This window comes from Oncorhynchus kisutch, linkage group LG2, assembly GCF_002021735.2.
Source record: "Oncorhynchus kisutch isolate 150728-3 linkage group LG2, Okis_V2, whole genome shotgun sequence".
In the NCBI taxonomy this organism is placed as follows: domain Eukaryota; kingdom Metazoa; phylum Chordata; class Actinopteri; order Salmoniformes; family Salmonidae; genus Oncorhynchus; species Oncorhynchus kisutch.
The window spans coordinates 67,874,504-67,880,539 of NC_034175.2; positions in this window are offsets into that span (position 1 = coordinate 67,874,504).

Here is a 6,036-nt window from a genome sequence, read left to right on the forward strand (position 1 = left end):
AATTGCAGTACCGCCAGTCTCCTCTGGGTACATGGGATGGCGTACTTCCAACCAGAAACCTGGCCCCTTGGTTCTAGTTTATAAATGGGCCAATAGAAGTATAAACGGTGAGGGAGGAGCACCCTTTTCAAATCCAAATCCATCTTTGCCACCCGGTCATTTAGTCAACATGGTTCTTCGTTCAGAAACACACTTGTCTTTTCCATAAAGTGTATGTTTGAATTTTCGAACAAGGTATACTTGGGAAGGCAAATAAAGCACGTAGGCCTATGCAGTTTTTTTTGTATTGTCTCAGTGGCAACTCCCGAACAGGCTCAGGAGGCAAAGGTCGAGTCATGCGTCCTCTGAAACATGACCCGCCAAACCGCTCTTCTTAACACCCGCCCGCTTAACCTGGAAGCCAGCCACACCAATGTGTCAGAGGAAACACTGTTCAACTGACGACCAAAGCCAGCCTGCAGGTGCCCGACCCGCCACAAGAGGGCGATAGGCCAAGTAAAGTCCCCCCAGCCAAACCCTCCCCTAACCCAAACGACGCTGGGGGTGCCTGATGATCTTCTTGGCCTTCTGCGACAACTGGCATTGTAGGTGTCCTGTAGGGTTGGCAATGTGCACCAATTGTGCACCGCCCTATGGGAGTCCCGATCACAGCCGGATGTGATCCAACTCGGGATCGAACCTGGGTCTGTAGTGACTCCTCTAGCACTGTAATGCAGTGCCTTAGACCGCTGCCCCACTCAGGAGTCCCTGGCATATGCGTTTTTATCACGAGAGCAAACACTTAAAAAAAACACAGAATCCTGTTTGTTACTCCACCTGGTTCACCTACATCACTGTTGTTTTGAGCCAATTTCACTGTTTGCCAGAACAGGGTACCCAGATCCCCCCCAAAAAACATACTCTCGTAGCTCAGAAAATGTAACCTGACACGATTGAGGACCTGAGGTGGCAGGTGCAGTGAAGACCACTGAGTTTGGGTCTCGTCACGATGACGACAAGGATGATTCTGGTCCAGTGTGAGTGAGATGTTTTGGAGAGAACGGATCCTTGCCTTCTGGCTGATCTACAGTGCCCTGCGAAAGTATTCGGCCCCCTTGAACTTTGCGACCTTTTGCCACATTTCAGGCTTCAAACATAAAGATATAAAACTGTATTTTTTTGTGAAGAATCAACAACAAGTGGGACACAATCATGAAGTGGAATGACATTTATTGGATATTTCAAACTTTTTTAACAAATCAAAAACTGAAAAATTGGGCGTGCAAAATTGGATGCAGTGTCTTTACCTGACAACGTTAGGATTTGTCAGTTATCCCGTGAGACTTTTTGTCACGAATCCATTACAGTGTTTTCATTTCAAGTTGTATTAGTTGTATGCAGGGGATACACAGCAGGTCCCTTCTCGACCATGCAACAACAATATTAACAATAACAATTTTAATAAACATTTTAAAATAAAGATGTTATATGCCAAGCTTATGGTCATGTTGCAGCAGTGTGTAGGAGGGATGTTCCGAGATGTGAGAAGTGTGCAGGGGGGCATCAGACAGAGGAGTGTGTAGTATCGGTGGAGAAAGCTGTGTGTGTTAACTGAAGTGTTACCCATGGTGTTTGAGATCAGGAGGGGCCAGTGAGAGAAAGGCAAGTCGCTGTTTCCAAGATTTGAGTAGTACAGAAGCACTGCCCCCCCCCCCCCCCCCCCCCCCCCCCACTCCCAGGCTGCCTGGTCTAGGATCAGATACAGTGAATTCAGAAAGTGTTCACACACCTTAATTTTTTGATGCATTTTGTTGTGTTATAGCCTGATTTTAAAAGGTATTACATTTAGATGTTGTGTCACTGGCCTACATACAATACCCCATGTCAAAATAGAATTATGTTTTTAGAAATGTTTACAAATTAATTAAAGATGCACTATGCAGAAATCGCTCTGCAATTTCCTGGTTGCAAAACCCGATGTGGCTAGCTTTCTTTTTGTAATCTGTGATCGTTAGGAGTCCCTGTCACATATGCCTTTAACATCTCTATACCCTACACATACAATTATCTGTAAGGTCCCTCATTCGACCACTGAATTTCCAGCACAGATTCAACCATAAAGATCAGGGAGGTTTTCCAATGCCTCGCAAAGAAGGCCATTGGGTGTGTATGATGGGTATGAATTTTAAAAAACACATTGAATATCCCTTTGAGCATGGTGAAGTTATTAATTACACTTTGGATGGTGTATCAATAGACCCAGTCTCTACAAAGATACGGGCGTCCTTCCTAACTCAGTTGCTGGAGAGGAAGGAAACCCCTCAGGGATTTCACCATGAGCCCAATGGTGACTTTAAAACAGTTACAGAGTTTAATGGCTGTGATAGGAGAAAACTGAGGATGGATCAACAACATTGTAGTTACTCTACAATACTAACCTAATCGACAGAGTGAAAAGAATTGTACAGAAATGTAAAAATCCAAAGCATGCATCCTGTTTGCAATAAGGCACTAAAGTAATACTGCAAAAAATGTGCCAAAGAAATAAAACGCATAATGTTTGGGGCAAATCCATCAAAACGTATCACACTTCATATTTTCAAGCATGGTGGTGGCTGCATCATGTTATGGGTATGCTTGTCATCAGCAAGGACTATGGAAATATCCTAGAGGAAAGCCTGGTTCAGTCTGCTTTCTAACAGACACTGGAGGACAAATTCACCTTTCAGCAGGACAATAACCTTAAACGAGGCCAAATATACACTGGAAATGCTTACCAAGACAACATTGAATGTTCCCGGGTGGCCTAGTTATAGTTGTCACTTATTAAATCAGCTTGAAAATATATAGCAAGACTTGAAAATGGCTGTCTAGCAATGATCCACAACCAACTTGATGGAGTTTGGTGTGCAAAACACTTAGATACTTACTCAGAAAGAGTCACAGCTGTGATCGCTGCCAAAGGTGATTCTAACATGTGTTGACTCAGGGGGTTGAATACTTACATAATCAAGAAACTGTATTTTTGTGTTTTATTTTTTACTTAATCTTTACAAATGTATAGATTGTTGACTTTGTAACAAAATGTGGAAAAAGTCAAGGGGTGTGAGTACTTCCCGAAGGCACTGTAGGGCCAAGTAGTGGAATAGTGGTTAGATTTGAATGAGTGTAGGATTTTTCTTACTTTTTCCCTTCCCTTTTGTATCACTAGCTAGGTTTCCATCCAATTCGCAACAGATTGTCATGCAAATATTCTAAAATCTGCATAAAACAATATACGCATTTTCCCACCAGCTATGTGTTTCCATCAAACATACTTTTTGCAGATAAAAGGCTGTTGTCACGCCCTGACCTGAGATATATCTGTTTTCTTTATATTTTGGTTAGGTCAGGGTGTGACTTGGGTGGATACGCTAGTTTTTGTATTGTCTAGGGGTTTTGCATTGTCTAGGGGTTTTGTATGTGTAGGGTTTTGTAGGTCTAGGTATTTGTATGTTTATGGTGGCCTGATATGGTTCCCAATCAGAGGCAGCTGTTTATCATTGTCTCTGATTGGGGATCATATTTAGGTAGCCATTTCCCTTTGGCGTTTGTGGGTTGTTGTCTATGTGTAGTTGCCTGTCAGCACTCATTTGTATAGCGGCATGTGTCGTTGTGTTAGTTTGTTCAGTGTTCATTGTTAATATAATAAAGAATGTATGTATACCACGCTGCGCCTTGGTCCGATTCATACGACGAACGAATTGCTGGTTCAATTCCCATGTACCGAATTAAAAATACAAGTAAAATTTCCATCGCATTTTCAGTTCTACTGTCACAAACACTGTTGTGTTTTATAGCAAATGTGCTCTGGTTTTGGCACTTGCGCTCTAGCCAATAGCTCTCAAATACAGTGCGGGTAGGTTACCTATTATGAGATTATTTGTATTTGTCAAACGGCAGCCAGGCATCGATCATCACATCACCAGAATAAGACCCTCGATATCTATTTGAACGGAGCATCATGCTCATCACCTTGCACATTCACCAGCCTGTGAAGTTCATCAGCATTTATTTAGTCTGTATCCTAATAAAGTTAATGCTTTCCCGAGTTGTAGTGGGAGGACCACACAACATCTCATCGTGTAACTCCAAGTTTACTTCAATTACGATGGTTATCATATAGAAATATTTAAGCATAAATGCGTTTCCACCACCATTTCTTGCATAATTAATTTTACCAACACAAAAACATCCCACCATGTCGAACTGAACAAATTGTCCTTCGGCATTTATTTAAAAAAATGTACCAGCATTTCATGTTTCCATTAGATTAGTCGTGACTTTTTTCATGCGTCAGGTAATTAATCCGCATGAAATGGTTGGATGGAAGAGTGATTACTAAGTGTAATGAATTCACTCTCCAGAACAGTAGGCAGAAACACGGGGCTAGATAAAATAAATAGATGAAGGCCTCATATTCCAATACAGTAGTTGGTGACGTAGACATAGAATGTTGGTTGCGATCCGCCAATACAAATTTAAAGAAGAAGAAGAGGCTCAAAATCTGGTTGATTTTCTTCCTGTCACTCAGAAAAGAACACGGAAGTGTGTCACAGACCCAGTGGGGAGCGTGGTGAAACAGAGGAGTCACTGTCAGTCCTTTTGAGTCAGAGTCTCTACCTGACATGTTAGGATGTATCAGTTATCCTGTTAGAGAGCTTTTGTGCCGACTCCACTGCAGTGTTTCAGGTGCCACGTTTATGGTCATGTTGCAGCAGTGTGTAGGAAGGAGATTCCAAGATGTGGGAAGTGTGCAGGAGGGCATGAGACAAAGGATTGTGTGGTTTCAGTGGATACAGTTGTGTGTGTTAACTATAGGGGTGCCCATGTTGCTGGGGATCGGAAGTGTTTGGTGCGAGAGAGGCAGGTTGAATGGCAAGAATCAGAGTAGTGCAGAGGGTGTCGTATGCTGAAGCAGTGAAGAGAGCAGAGTAGGATGGGTCAAGGGTGAGCGATCCTGAGAGGATTCCAGTGAGTAGTAGAGGGATAGGCCAACGAGTGATTTATGCTTCAATAAGTCTATCTTCTTAGCATTCATAACAATGCTTATCAACTGCACTGCAGAAATGGAATGTAAAATCACGGAAAATAGATGTTGTGATGGCAGCTGCAGAGATGTATTTGGATATACAAAATTTGTTTTCAGAAGAGTAACAGGAGGTGTTGAGTAATGGTGTCCTGTCCTTCCGGGCCATTGGCATGGTGCAGGAGCAGATAGGGTCAAAGTAGTGGAATGGGGTAGTGAGTTTTTAATGTGTCTAGGGCTACATTTCACTTTCTTAGAGGAACAGGACTAATGAAGATACTTTTATGTATGTAGGCCATGGCTGCGGTCCAAACCTTTAAAAGACACACCCTCGTCTACTTACCCTCGCCTTATGCCCTTGGGGGAATCCTTGTCGCCATCTTGGAGGGTGGTCCAAATGATTAGCCAAACAAGGGAAGTTTACAACATAAGTCCCTCAGCCCTCGTTTTTCGTCGGCTTTGCGAGTGTACAGTTATGTTCACTCCAGGACCTGAAACTCCCCATAATTCAATTTGTGATGATAGTACATCAGCTAAAAACAACATCAATGGAGAAGTCAGCATACAAGTGTAAGTAAAAACGAATGAAATTAAGTTAGAAATTGTGCTACTAACGCACATGACGGCACAAACGCGTCTCGTAAAAAGTAAATATGTTTTTGTTTGGTTATCTTTTGGAAATTGTAGAAATAAAACATTATCCTTCAGAGGCTCCAGCCAAATGAATTTGCTAGCTATCATATAGTAGGCGTATATTAATAATTATATATTTAATATAAGTAGACATGCACTCATAATTGCGCAGGATGAACAGGGTGGTCCAATAATAATCATTCCTTCCTTCCTCCCTCACCCCTTGCCCTGCAAGTGTATAATTGTCAGACGTCGTGACACGTCATCAGAAGTGTCCACTTAATTTGAGGGCTGTCTTTTAAGTGTTTGGACCGCATTTCATGACTGGCCTCACACCATGACTGGCCTGACACTTC